Source organism: Parasteatoda tepidariorum, chromosome 3, assembly GCF_043381705.1.
Source record: "Parasteatoda tepidariorum isolate YZ-2023 chromosome 3, CAS_Ptep_4.0, whole genome shotgun sequence".
Lineage (NCBI taxonomy): Eukaryota > Metazoa > Arthropoda > Arachnida > Araneae > Theridiidae > Parasteatoda > Parasteatoda tepidariorum.
In genome coordinates this window covers 42,115,454-42,132,108 of record NC_092206.1, presented here as the reverse complement: position 1 = coordinate 42,132,108, position 16,655 = coordinate 42,115,454, and positions in this window count along the sequence as shown.

Sequence of the window (16,655 nt, the reverse complement as noted above, 5' to 3'; positions counted from 1 at the left end):
ATATATACATTTATATATAAATACATTTATATATAAATACATTTGTATATAAAAAATTACGACAAAAAGTTGAAAAATGAAACAAGGAAAAGATATAATCTCAATACCAGCTCACAGGATTGTAACCGAAAAAATAGTTCTTTCTAACATTGTATTCATATAGCCAAATCAAAATATGTTAATACAATAGTGTAAGGGGCACCACTAAAACAATTGAAACGAAAATAGAACTTACTATTCAAAAAATTTAAAATAATGCAAAACATGTAAATAAAAAAATTAAGTAAAAAATTAGAATTCAAGAAAATACAGAATAAAACTCAAAATATTATATATAATGCGATTAGTGAATTTCATTATACTTACATTTACTATCATTTTTCAAAAATGATTTAAAATGTTTTCTTAGTAAGTTTGCCAGATTATTAAATATGAAAGTGGATGCGCGAATAGAGGATAAACGGATCATCTTATGACGCGTTCTTACTGAAGTATCGAAGCGCCTTCCTTATGTAGGATGCAAGTATCATTTCTTTAGTAAATCCGTCCGCTGATCTATCTAGAGCCTTAAAGATTTTGGCTTAAAAATTCCTTTGGAATTTATTTATTTTATTTTTTTGAACCTTCCCCCACACGATAGCCCTTTTCTTTCAAACTCTTTACAACTTTATATGATGTAAACAAAATATCTGCAGTTATTTTTCAATTGGAGTTTTTCAAAGATTCATCCAGATGGAGAACTGTTTACTTGGGTTGAATCAATTTTTTTCATCGTTATTGAAGTTGAATCCCTCCTTCTTAACTCTTTATCCGAATCATTTCCATAATATGAGTGAGGATTGTAGAGATAGCTAGTTATTCCTTGCATCACAAAGACACGTGACTTTTATCCCATACCCCCATTCCTTTTTCGCTATCCACATATCAGAATTTCAAAATTATATTTTTTTTTATCACAGTTTAAAAAATTTTAGATATGGATACCAATTAATCTGTGCGAAAAAACTCCAGTTTAGTTTCTGGATAATTAAATCGCAAGTATTTCAATAAAAACAAAAATCATACCTTAGTTGTTCCGCTATAAAATTTTTCACATCCTGCAGAATCAGTGGCAAATAACTAGTCGATGTCAGCTCATAAGATTTGAAAACTGCTGAGCATAATATTTCAAAAAAGCCTTTATGCCAATTTATTTTCATTGCGTAATTTACATCTTTGTGTTTTTGAATATTTTTCTCTGCATGAACTTATTTTTTCCTTATTCCATTTTACAATCCATTTTACGATTGTCATGGAAAAGTTAATACTATATCTCTCCCGTGTCAGATTTCGAACTTAATTGTTATTCACGACTTTTCAAGCCTGGTAACTTCAAAATTATGCCGGATCTTGGAGTTCTAAGGGCATGATTTGGTTTTCCAGGAATCTATTTGAAATTAGTATTGCAGTAGAAATATTTCCCTACCGTAGACGTAGCTGAGATGTCTTCATCAGCCAAAATTTCGTGCATACTTTCAAAAAAATCTTCTAAAATTTTGCTGTCTGATAACTCTATATATAAACAATTAACAACACCCTATTTTTTGTGAAAGATGAGCAAGTAATTTTTTTTCAGTAAAGATCGATATCAATTTAAACAGTTTGTTGAAAATCACTGCAAACACTTCGGCAATTTCAATGAAAACAACAGAAACACAAACGCTGCGTAAGAGACTGGAAAATGAAGTATAATTCGGGTGACTTAACCAGTTTTGGAATGTGACTTTCGTAAGCGATTCTAAAAAGGTTCTGTTAAAAGCACAGATCATTATTCACTTTAAAGGGTAGAAACAACTTGTTAAGAGTGTCTTGGGGTCTGTAAAGACTTGGGGACTCGTAACAGCAGTTAAAGGTTAAAATATCAATTAAGTAAAAATTTTAAATGCGATTTCTCTCGTTCTTTCATTACCATGGCAACTAATGGACGTTTAGCACATTATACTGCATTTTTATTTTATTGTACACTCATGTAAATCTTATTCGAAAATGGAAACTAGCAATCGTAACAATCATGTTCATAAGAAAAGATTTGAAAATAAAAAATGGTGTTTTTTTAAAATATTATAAAATAATTGCATGACGATAACTTGATTTTTATTGTTAAGGTTAACAAATGGAATCACCAATGCCCTATCATTATACAGTTAAGAAGTTGTTGTAATTTTTGATAAGTGAATAAAGATTTTTATGAATTTTAAGTATATAAATTTATAATAATAATTTCAAATTAATTATTTAAAAGCTCAAATGAATACAAAGGAATAAATTCGATAAAAACTCTATATGACAAAAATCAATTATCGACCATTCATAGTGAACAGAAATTAGTTAATAATTAAAATAACAGCACGTAATTTCCAATTGTAACCTAGTGAAATAAGTAAGTTTAAATCATATCCCAATAAAACCATAAAAACCAGGAACTAAATTTATGGAATAAATTATGCGTTATTAAAAGAATTGGATATATATGTATATATATTTATCATCAAGAAAACATTGATGAACACCAGAGAGTAGGGGAGAAAAACCAATAATTGGTTATAATCTTGTATGGTAAAAATTGCTCGCTTATCTTTAATATCTACCAAGAACTTGTTTTGAAAAATCATAAATATTTTGAATTGATTTTAAGTGAACTATATATTTTTAAGCATCAAACAAATTTTTTTTTCTTTTCTCTTGTATTAATGAGCACATAAGATAATCTCTTAAAATAAGTAAATTTTATTAATTTTTAATGTCTGTTATAACTTTACTTTAATATTTAAATTAGGAATATTAATTTTAAATCATTTTATCAAAAGGTGAAAAAAGTAAGGATTGAGTTTAATTTTTAGATTAATATTTTGATATCAAAATCTTTAATTAATATGTAAAACACAATTTAAATTAGTGAAATTTTTTGCATTACTGTGAAGTAAATAACTAAACAATATTACAGTCCTTAAGAAGGCCATTCCTAATTATGTTATAATTTTTCTTATTTCACTGAATTTCTGTTTGATTGTTTTTCAAATAAAATAATAAATGCAACATAGATCTATTTCAGAATACATCGTCCAAGCTAAAGTAAAAGAAATATTAAATAAATATGATTTTTTAACGATATTGTAATCTAACTAACCAATAACAAATGTCGAGTAAAAAGTAATATATTATATGATTTAACATCATGCATAGTGAGAAAATGAGGAAATCTTACTTTTTATACTATTTATTAGATATCTCAATAGATATTATAATAAGCGTATTGCGTGTGATATAACATTAGATTCAAAATTGCAGATTTGAGAAACTATTTTTGGATTAGCATTGAATAAGATATGTAACACAACTTCAGTGCTTCGTTCTCTTTATTAATATTTAATAGTGCTGTAAGAAGAATAACAATATATTTTAATGCAATATTTTACTCATGGAAAATGAAATTCGAAATACTATCAAAATAACTAAGAGCATGAGTAGAATTATTTATTCATTTATTGTAGTTTAACTCATATATTTTAACTCATCAAGAAATTCCACACTTATTTTGAAATGTTATGAAACTATTAAAATTCCTAAAAATTATTAATTTATTTATAATGACTTAGTTAATGATCTTTTTAATATCGTAACCATTCTCAATGTTTATAAATATGTCTAATTAATTTAATTAATAAGAAATAATTCTAATTAATTCTCACAAAATGCCTCACTTCCGTTTCATAACTTCCTTCTTAAATTATCTTGTTCAAGCTAGTTATCTTTACCCTACTAGTTAAACCACTTTTTATGTGTTTGTCTTGTTACTTTTCATACTGTCATTTTGTTTTTAGACACTAAAAAAGGTTCTTGTTTATCGAACGGAAACCATATTATATCGAATTCTGTACATTTATTTGAATTTTATTCAAGTTGTTTTTTTATTATTCTGCGCAGTGCAAAACATACTTTACCACGCACAAAGTATAGAGGAAGATGTTTTCGTTGACGAAAATTGTTTAATTCAAAATAAAATAAAATATGTTTATTCTCGATCAGTATGCACTTTTAAATCTTGGAGTTTGATTATTTTCCGACGTATTTTTTATCACTTAATTAATTAACGACCTACATTGGAAAAGCATATCATTTCTTTTTTAAGAAGAGATATCATTACGAAAAATTATACAATAATGAAAATGTATATGTTCCTGTTTAGTTTATTGATCATTATTTTTAAATAACTACTAGCTTTAAAATTATAATTAGCTATTTATTTCTTATAATTAGTTATTTAAATATATTTTAACTATTCTAACCTAATCCAAAGCAGAGAGAAATATTCTGTTTGTATATGCGCCAATAAGATTCTTAAGAAAGGCTTTCAAATGTCCTCTTTTAAACGTCAGACAATTACCGTGTTAAATAATATTTTGTTTCCCCCCTCACATAAATTACAACTAAAAATAGAAGAGACAAATTACAATTTCAATTCGTTAACAATTAAACAGCGGACTTCATTTGAATAACTTCACAAAACTCTATTATATGTCTTCTTTATAATACAATGTCTTATATAGAAGTCTCAAAATATATATAGTTTAAGCAAATGCGAAACTTATGTACTATTGTCAGGTTAGAGAAGAAAACTGTAGTGGATATTTGGTATATTGTTCAAGTTTCAAATAATATTTCACGCTCTTTTGTTTGCGTAGAAAATAAAATTGTCGTCCATACTGTGTATACCATAATAAAGGGTGTAAGCATTATCCTTAAATGTGCTGATTTTAACTTTGATGACGCCATTTTATCTAACTATGAAATGTGTAAAGACTATTCTTGAGCAGAAGATACGTAAATGAACGTGAAATGTTAGAAGACAGTATTGCTAAAACTCGAATTAAGTGTGAATTATTAGAGAGTGATTTCCACATTTCATGTACCAAACTAGCTACGGTTTCGAGATGTTTTAAAATAAAATTGTCATACAATGAAAATTTTACAAAATTGGCAGACTATTTATATTATTGAGAACATACGTATAGCCTTCACGAAGGAAAAAATGTATGCTACGTTTCATGCCTTTGCAATATTTTCAAAATGGTATTCTTTTTTAATGCTTTATGCCTCAAAAAATGCTATAATGTCAAAAAAAAACTGGAAATAGTTAACACCCCAGCAGTTTTATAAGTATCTTGGTATCTTGTATCTTGTTTCAGAGGAATTTACCTAGTGAATTTATATATATATATATATATATATATAAGCAAACATTACCCTAAATTTTGCGTAATTGTAAATCTATTCAGTATTCATACTTGAATCCACGCTATAAAATAAAACTAATTTTAATTATTAATTTCTAATTCTAAGTAATTTATTCAGAAAGTTCATGGAATCATTTACGTAGTAGAATCATCTGTATTAATTGTATCGAGCCTCTTTGAGTTGGGTTACATATAAAACGTTAATAAAGCAAAGTTTTACCTAAAGAGGTTTGTCTCATTTTAAGTTTAAAAAAACAATTATTTAATTAAATTACCGATCGAAATTTCATAGAATTTTTTTTTTCTTCACATTCGAATTTCTTAACCTTTAGCTATATGTTTGGTTTCTGAAAAAGATTCTGACATGCCCTGAAGTCAAACGGCACGAATAGTTGACATTTTTATGAGGTTGTTTGACAGAGTGCAGACAAAAAGATTGAAAATAGATAAGCTATGTCCCGAAGCTTTCGGCGAAACTTTGGAATAAAGAGAAAAAAAAAAGTATTTTCCTATGTATCAGCTTACATTCTATATGAAATAAAAGTTATATGGAAAAGATTAAAATTGTTTTCTGTTAACGTTACTGTTCAGAAGCATATTTCCTACAATGGATACTTTGAGAATAATCATTCTACTCTTTAAAGCAAATACTGCATATTTTTTTAAACAAAAACGGACATTTATTTCTGCTTAATTTTACGAATAATGCTTTAAAATCTGAAAAAAATGACTCAATAGTTTCATAAACATCTTGGTTTAGGGACAATTTCATAATTTTAAATTTCAAATCGTAAGTACAGAAAGAGAAATGATGTGCCTATTTGAACACAAACTGAGATGAGAGCCAGGTAAAAACATTCTACAGCTATACATTGAAAAGTAACATAGCTTCTTTCAAAAAGTGTTTAGCCAAAATATGGATGCGGCGTTTGTTTCCTGTTTAATGTACATTTGTTTAAATTTAATATTCCTGTTTATATGATTAACAGAACGACATCGATTCATTAACTTTAAGTTATTAATGTGTGACTGGTTAGAAATTATTAATTTAGACTGCAGCTTGAAAATTTGGGCAGTTTTTTTAGTTTGATAATAATTTTCTTATTTGTTTACAAATCTTATTACTTTTTTGTCAGTTGATCTACTTAAAATTTTCAACAAGCAAAGAGTAAAATTATGAATATTTTTTTAAATATGTACTGTAAAAAATCCTGTGTACTAATTCGTAAACTCTACGTTGATGCACTAAAAAAAACAAATGTGTGAAGGAACAGACAAGTTGTTTCAAGTTAAGACCAAATCGAGCTATCATATACAATTTGAAGGATATAGGTGAATCAAAACACTAGCAATAGAAATTATTTGCACCAAGTAGAAACTTTTACTCCATATGTAAAGACTTTACTTCCGAAAACACTAATGTTGGAGCACTTTTTATATCGTCTATATACTGTTTACTGACATCACGAGTTGGCATGAAATAGACGATGCTTTTCAGGCTGCTAAACTTGTACCGGAACAAAAGTTCGCCCTTACAAAATGCATGAATGTTCTTGTTTGTGTAATAAGCATTTTTAATGTTAATTCTCTTGAAACTGGAGTAAAAAATGCATGAATGTTCTTGTTTGTGTAATAAGCATTTTTATGTTAATTCTCTTGAAACTGGAGTAAAAAATCTTAATGTATAATTTCTGCTCTGTGAAGCCAAATTAGAATTCGCTTTCGAATTCTCTCTGATACGTGCATGTTTGATTTCTAAACAATTTTTTTTCAAGAATTAATATATATATGCATCCTAGATTAAAGATTCTTACTTATGGTTTCATACGAGTTCATATTGAAATTCCGTCTGGGCTGTGTGTATGTTTGATTAGCACAATAACTTTATTTTAGGAAGTATTTATATCAGCATCCTAAATTTTTAATTCTTGCTGTATATCGTATCGTAAAATTAACTTCACTGAACTTCATGTTTATCATATCTTACAGTAATTATATATACATACAAAAATAAGAAATTGGTGGCAGCAACTTTACACCAAGATTTCTGAAAGAACATTACTGGTGTCTTAGAGCAGCACTTTTGGTGCAAACTAGTTGCCACTATTTTTAGTGTTAAGATATACAGATTTTTTTACAATGTAGTGGATTTGTGCATCTTAAAATAATATTATATTACATTTATTACATTGTTTTTAATGAATATTTAATGATGTTATGATTTTTGAAAGGTGTGAAGCAATCAATTTCCAATTTCCTAGCGAGGGTAATATTAGGAATTTTATTTATGCTCAAATTGTTTTACTAAAATAAGGTAAGAAATTTTTCATTCCATATGCAGATTTCGTCCTGAAAAATATATTAATTAATCTCAAGTGTTAAATGTGAGACGATGCAGGGAAATCAATTCAATATAATTTTTAGTTCAAGTAACTTTTGTACTGTTTGCATGCAAAAAGTAATAAAAAAAACTGTGGTTTAATATCTATCCGAATTATATGTTGAAAAACTATAACAATTATGTGAATAATTGCTCTACTTTAAGTTGATACTGAATTGAACATTCTTACAGACATAAGGATGTAATTAAAGAGATTAAGCCTATCTGATGATTGTATGGAACGGGCGTGTTTTTCGGAGTTCTGTATATTTGTCAAATAATTCTTGCCAATTTAAAATAATTAACTAAATTCGTGTTTAAAATGATGGTACGACATGTTATTGACGTATAACAAATACTTCTGGAACAGTAGTATGATATTAAATGTGATTATTAGTGTAATTTCAAGACAGGGGACATGGCAGTTTGCTTATATGATATGTATGGTGAAATGTGAGTAATTCTCGTCTGATGGAATTGAAATTCTGGCCGTAACCTATTTAAAAGCAAGTAAGTTTCAATTCTCTTAAGTAATTGATCACGAATATTGATTGTGGTAGATTAGTTGATGAGCAAATTCAATCCTCTTTCTCAATTGATCTGACAATCTGCTCATAAAAAAATTTATAAAATGGATATTTGTTTCTGATTGTATAATTAAGGTATTTATGCCCTCATGCAGCTCGTATATATATATATATATATATATATATATATATATATATATATTATCTGTGAATTGCTCGAAATAATTCAATACGCAACTTTTATTCGCTTCGATTTTGTTCGAATTCGTATTTATATTTTGTGTGTGATGTGTACATGTTTGGTAAACAAACAAATTTTTTTTCAAAACAATATTCTTTAATTGCATCTTAAAGTTTTTACTCTTGCTTTATATCGTATCGTAAAAGTATCAATTCAGAAGTAAGAAAAATTTAAAGTAATAAAAAGCATTTAAAATTAGGTATAAAACAATGAACATGTAAAAAATAATGGTTTGAATACTCCAGTAATTTATTCTTGTAAATAATTAGTTTTTATCTGAGAAGATATAAACAAACATCTTTTTAAATTGTGTTTTCTACTAAGTTAATTTTTAAATTTTGCCATAATCCTTCAACTATTCATCTTACGCTGTCCAAAGTTTTTTTTATGGAAAAATTTCTAGACGTTCACCGCAATTTAGTCAAAACTACATTATAAAAAAGTATGGTTAAAATTGCAAGACTATGACTAAATTTGGCATTTCCGGCTCTATGGGAAAAACATAAAGCACTGTATTTAAATATGGTTTTATATAATATGCGGTAAAATTTAGTAATTTTTATTACAATTTCTTGGCACATGGCATAAAAACCATTTATTCTTTAAAATTTGCTTTTCTGATTTTTATTTGTATGCAAATATGGGTTGATAAAAACTGTAATTTTGAAAACCGGAATTTCCGGTAAACCGTTACAATATGAACAGAAAACTAATCTAAAGAATGGTTTAAATACCGTATATTTTAATTTATGTTAACAAAATTATGTTGTTTTTTTACCAGAAATGTCTTTACAATACAGTAATGCAATTTCACAAGAAAGACATTTATTCAATATATTTACGTTTTCTTCCCAGTATTTTCCAAACACTTAAAATATTAACATATTTTCTCAACTCTAATCAACTGAAGTAATTGAAATTTGAGCAATTTCAAGAAATTTAATATATTTTATACTCCAGCTATTTTTTAAGATTTTCACTTAAATTAATAAACCTTGAATTACGTGATTTATGAATTAGATATTTTTTTTTAAAATTAAAACCATAGACTTTCAGCGGAATCAGATAGTCGTAATTATTTTTCTGAAATATCTTACATAATTATCTAATACAATGCATAAAAGTAATGAATATGAGTTATTTAGTTTTCATTTACCCTTTTTCAAAATTTGTTACCTCCAGTAGAAATTTTCACTTTTCGAGAAAAAAAAAACGGATTTGAAGTAATAACCGTATTAAAATTGAACTATTTTTCATGAAAATATATATTTCATATCATTTCTCTTATAAAAAGAAAATATTTCAAGTATTTTTCATTTGACGCGAATTTTTGAACTAATTTGTTTGTAAATATAGTTTAAGTAACAAAATATTTCTTCACAAGAAAAAGAAAGCAAGCTTAAGTATTAATTCCTTTATAAGATCCTCCTTTACTCCAGATGTGTTTTTTTCCCATTAAATTAACGATAATGAATATTAAATTAAAGAAAAGTCACGTTTGTTGACTTCACAGAAAAGAAATTAGTTACTTTTTCTGTTCGACTAATATCTACGTTAAGCCTTAAGTGTTTGTTCGCATACTCTTAAGTACCTCCCTTTGCTGAATTAAACATAGTTATTGTTGAAACTAATTTGATTTGGTCACTGACAAAAGCTTAAATTAATAAATGTTTTAGTTAATTTCTATATACCACAGACAAATAAAAGTATAAATATTGAATATAAAAGTATAAAATTGTGCATTTAGTAATTTATAAGTTTACTAACTACGATTCATTTCCTTTAAAAGATATAAAATATTTACTTAGTCTTAGTAAATTATATTTTCTCTGGAGATATTTACAGTGATAAAAAGATATCAATATATTATATTTTATATTTGTATTTTTATTAAGTATATTAAAAAATTGCATTTGCTTACAGATTATTAAATATTAATCATTGGATGTGCAATAAACTTAATAACGCTCAAAAAACCTAATATAAAAAAAATTAAAATTGACGTCAAAATGCGTAATCTCGCTGGTACTTCTAAGATTACGAATATTTTTTTAAAATTAGGAAACTTATATGCCTGATAGAAAAATCTTTCTTAATGAAGAATAATATTTTTTAAAGAACTTTTTTACCCTCCTGAAGCTGTGTATACAAAACTGTTTGCATAGATCTTTCACAAAAAAAAAGAACAAAACTTACATTTGCACAGGGTTTTGTAAGTTCAATAGAATGATAATATTAAAGCAATTTTGTGCTCAAATTTGAAATAAAAGAAATTTTAGCATAAGATGTAAAAGATAATGATTATTCGTACAACTGTAAATAGAAGTTACAGAGGTGATGGAAGGGTGTTTTTCGTGTTTTTGTCATGTTTTTTCATGTTTTGGTTGATAAGTTTTGTTCTTTTTTCCATCGCTTTATGATACGGATCTAATATTAAAGCTATAAAGTAGGTAAGGATATTTCAACTTACACAGTGCACTAAATAAATATATTATATGATTAGTAAATAAAATTTTAAGGCTGGTTTCATTTAAATTCAAAGAAGAAAATATAATTTTTTAACTTTTTAAATCATTGTAAATTTCGTTGCATACTTATTATCTGAATCACTCAATTGATATCTGATACATAAATTTGAAGGTTAAAAAAATTTTTGCAGATTGAAATTTCATAATTTTTCTATTGCTATTATTTTGGAGAGAAATTTTAAATAAAATGAGCGTTGATTAATTCATCCAAAGCCTATGTTTCTTATGCATTTTTCTTTTTGTATTTTAAATGCAGTTATAATACACAAGAATTTTTTACTGATTATCTAAAATGATCATAACATTTCCTTTTTTTTCTTTGTGTTTCTAATGCAATCTTAGGGCAACTTATTCTATCGAGTTATTTCTTTGCACAACAATTTTTATGTTTTGGAAAGGTTTTTAAATAATTTATTTCAGCTTAACAACTGAATAATAGTTGATATATTCAAAATAACTTATTTACAACTACCAATTATTATTAGAAAAAATTCAAATCAATGAAAGTAAAAATTGTGCTGATAGTTGTTCCTTGATTATGTTGTTAGCTGTACATTTCGAATAATTTATAAAAGTTTCGACTTAAATAAATAGTTTTAGAAACATTAGAAAAGTAAAATGTTAAAAAATAAAAGTAATAAGTTAAAGAAATATATTAACGGATTGGTTAGAATCTTTTTCGGTAAATTAAATGTTTAACATTGCTGTGAGAAGTTTAATAATCAAAACAGATGATTCAATTTAAGCAGAGGTTGTTCTGTGTCAGGAAACTGAATAAAACGGCATAGTAAAATCGCAATTCTCAACAACCTACAATGTATCTAATCGTAATAAGAATTATGTGTGACGATTAACGTCATAACAAGTCATGAGATCAAAATTAACATAAAATTAGCAAGATATTAATGTGCTAATACCTTTTCCTAAAGCCTTTTTCTTCACATTGTTTAGATTATCTTTCGTCCTGTCGCCAGAGGTCTTAGTATTTTATTGAATATTCATATTAAATTAACACAATATTTCTTTATAAATATATATANCTCTATCTTAGTTACAATAAAAGAAAATGCACACTCTTTCTTGAAATGAAAGAAAATGTACTATTTTACCGAAAATTAGAAAGCACCATTTTCATGGAATAAAAGAAAATGCTCTATCTTGCTTGAACATGAAAGTAAATGCGTTATTCTAAAAATAAAAATAAATCAATCTTTGTTGAAATTGTATTTAAAAACACAGCCTTATATATGTATATATATATATATATATATATATATCTTCAAATTTATTAGTTTGCCAAAAAGATAGAAAACATATTGTTCTTAGTTTAGTTCAAGAAATAGTTGGAAAAAAATTAAAAAATATTTTTCTCTTATACAAAAGGCCATAGAATAGTTTTCATTTATTTAACTTGCTTGAAAATGACCGAAAGAACAGAAGACTGAAGCTTTATCTCTCTGTTTTTTCTTTCGCTTGTAAAGAGTGTTTTTTGTAATTGAAAAAATAATATTTTAAATGTTGAAATATTTCTGTCGTATTCTCTTATTGCGTTTTTGAAATCAACTTAAACACGAGCTTACAAAATGAAGATTTCGAGGGAGAACTATATTTTTTTACATCAATCAATAAATAAGTAATATTTAAAGGAAATAAAAGAAAATTTCATAAATACAGGAATTAAAATTAGATTATTATAGAAAATTGAAAAAGGTAACTAAATTAATACAAATTAATCTTTAAAAATTCTACTTACCTTCGACCAAATATGAATTTTGAGAAAAAAAATTGTTTGAAATGTCTAATTTAGCGTACCAAATTTCAATTCCTTAGTTGCTGTTCAAAGGGCAAGTGATTGGTTCTCATTTTATTTTTCACTAATTTTCATTATTTCACAATTTTAGAAACAATTATCAAAAGTCAAAATGCTTTATTCTGCCTTACTTCTTGTACATTTTTCTACATCCATAACCATTACATGTTTTCATGTCATATATTCAAGTTCATTTATGCAATTCATGTAAATTTTTAAGCTTTCTTGCTTTTACTTTGCAATACAGAATGTAAATTTAAAATGTAAAGCTATTTAAAGGAAATCTGCGGCAAAAACTTTAGACCAAACTAGAATTTTGAAAAAAAAAAACTTCCTTAAACTTTGAATTTATTAAAAAATATGACCTTTACAGGACGCGAAATTTAAACTATTTAATTGCATTATTGTGGTCTAAATGACTATGATCTGAATGATTATTTTTACATCAACAGATAATTAATAATTATCGAACTTATTATAGAATATTTTACATCGTTCAGTTTAATTCCCGTTTGTTTATCTACTTTGCATACTGTTTTTGAGCTTCTAAGTCCTATAGTTTTAGTGCAACAAAACAGAGTGTCACGTAAGGCCGACGTGTGACGGCGGTAGAAACTGCGCTTTCAGTTTTTATATAGAAGGAAACTACAAGTTTAACAACATTGCAAATTAAACAACACTGCAATAGTAAAATTTTGTTCTTGTTTCTGTATAATTTAAAAGTGCCTTTTGCCTTTAATTGTTTTATAATTGCTTATGAATAATGCATCTTTTAATATTATATTTCATAAGTTATTTTAAGCTTTAAGTCCTAAAATTTTCCGCCATACTTTTATTCGTCACTGTTCCTTATGGAAATTCATTAAAACTGGTCATGCAAATACACTTTTCACATTTTCCTCTTTACAAAAACATTTTCAGAGCTATACAAATATCCCATTGTAAATGGATTCCTCTGTTTCTATAAGAATAAGTAAATTTAATCTAGATCTTATTACAAATATGTTAGATAACATTAAATATTTTTCAAACGGCTTGTTTTCCTTTATTTTATCATAACTTTCTCTCAGTTTCAGTGTTTCTATGCAAACATATAAAGAAAATAATTGACTTTTACAATAAATTAAACATTTTAACTTATACTTTTTTTAATTTACGGAGAAACTCGCTGAAGTAAATTGCCTTTGAGATTTTCAAACATATCAAAAGGTGTTAATTACACAGTACTTGCCTTTTGTATTTTATTTATTCATATGTTTTGCTTTTTGGACTCTACAAAATTGCATAATCTAAATTTCATTTATTTTACACAAAGGTCAAAATAATTAAAAATAGCTGATAATATTGTTACATCAAACTGATTTATTTATTTTGTAATCGAGAAAAGTAAATATACATAGCATCTACAATAAATATTTGAATCCTGTTTTACGTGAAATACAAGAAGGTTGTGCTTATATGAGGATACATTAATAAAAATTATATGATTAAAAATAATTAGTTTATATTTACACGTAAACGTTTAAAACATTTGAAGAATGCAGTAAACATTAACAATTGAATAAAAAATTATAATTATGTGAGTATTTGTGCATTATGCATTTTAATTTTGAAATTGCAAGACTATTTTAAAAAAAATATATCATCAACTACGTAAAAGCAAAGAGAATTCAATGGCTTGGACACCTTGAGAGAATGGAGGAAAGCAGAGGCACTTAGAAGATATTCAAGGATTTGTGCCAGGGCAAAAGGAAAAGAGGAAGGCCGGTCAAAAGACCTTAAGACTCTAAAAGTCCGAAACTGGAAGCAAAGAGCTAGAGACAGGCGACTTTGGAGGAAAATTGTTAGTGAGGCCATGGTCCAATATGGACTGTAATGCCAGGGAGTTAATTCGTTAGTTAGCATTTTAATTTGTTTGACCCTTACTAAATTAAAAAATAACATATTAAATACAAACATAAGTATCAAAATAACATTTCTTACAAAGATCTTTAAATTTTCAAATTATGCAATTGTAAGAGTTTTTTTTTCCATTTTCCTCAGTAGTTCCCTTGATATGGCAACTCACACAAAACCATAGTCCTCTTTTATTTATAAAAACATTTGCAAGATTACGATTATCCCTCATGAGAATAATCAAAACTCAAGTCTTTCCTAAAAATTAATGCTTTTAAAACAAAACATAAGTTAGCGTTAATTAACTTTCGCATTTCAGTTTAAGCATTTGAAATTTTTAAAAGTATAAGTTAGTTCGTGAAAATACGCTTATTAGAAAAATAGTTATTTAATGTAATGACATTTTTTGCTCAATTTGAGAATACGCAAATGTACAAATTTTTTCAAAAATCACAAAATTTTAGTGTAGAGCAGCATCATACCAAATATGCATGTCATTATTCGAAACAAATATGTTTATTTTCAGTACCATTTTATCCTCGAAACTGTACTTTAAATTCAGTTTACCTTACTGTGCGATATTGCTTAATTTATACGACTTTTAAAATTGTTTGAGATGCCTTTATGTACTTAGAGTTAAGATTTGATAATAACTAATTGATGTATTTGAGAAAAATATTAGAAGACAATCCTTCTCTTATAAAAAGAGTGGAAATTATACTTTAGAGAAAAAATAAGGGTGAGCTATAAATTAATTATATGGGAAGCTTTAGAAGAAACCCAAGAATCTTAGTAAACACTCCTTTAAGGAAATACCACGATGGAAAAAAGTCATGCGCCATTCGATAACTTTTCTTTAAAATCTATTAAACTCCTGAAGCCAAAATTCTTTTTTTATTTGAACAATTGCACTTTAAAAGACATTAGAATTACTTTTTCCCATCTATTCTCCAAACTTGTTTGATAAACAATTCTTTTTAAACGCGTTTCTCTCCAGAAACCAACTAAGTATGATAGTGCTGATTTAAAAAGATAAATTTGCATTCGTTAAGAAAAATAATCTCGGTATGAGAGAATTTATAAATTAAATATCGTTTTTTTTTAATTATAAAACAATATTGAATTATTTGTCAAAGGAATACATATACTCTCTTAAAATGAACGAGTGAAAATAACTCAACTTGAGTGCTATTTAACTCTTTCATCTAGATAAAACCGGCCTTCTCATCTTGAGTTAAAATTACTCAAGTGAAAGAGTTCTATGGAAATAGCTCAATTTGAGTGAAAAAAATTTCACTCAAACTTGTGTTATTTTCACTCGAGTTTGAGTGATTTTCAGTATTACCTGAGTGGATCGTTTTCACTCAAACTTGAGTGATTTTAACTCGTGTTTGAGTGATTTTCAGTATTTCAGTTTGTAAATTGCTGTCAAAATGTTTACTATTAATATACAAAATGTTTGTATTTAGTGGTGCCATCTATCGTAAGCGATAGAAAAATACTATAGTTTTTGTTTTAAAAAATTCCTTTTGAGAGGAAAGCCTTTGACAAGAATTTTTTTCTCTTAACTTTTGTTGAATTTAAATATCGAATTAGATAGCATGGTACTTGTGATGGTTTTCGCTGTGAGCATATCGACACTGTGATTCGAACTCGCTTCCCGTCTGTTGTGAGATTCACCGATCAACCCTCTCGGCTACCAGGGCTAAAGAGAATAGAAGGGCTGGTTCACTCCTTTGAAGTATCTCTTGCCGCGGCGATCCTCCGACGTCACTCTAGTGACGTCACTTTGGCGCAAAGCTCGCACTTTTACTTCAAGAACGGAGCGTTTGGCCTTACTAGCTCTAACTAATATTGGATCATTTCTTTTTGCGAGATATTCTAAGACATTTGTTATTTTCTATAATGACTTTCCTCAGTTTTTGCAGTGAATTTACAAGAATTTAAAACTATTATCGAAATGCCAGTTTGCGCGATTGCAACTTGCAAAAATTCTGATA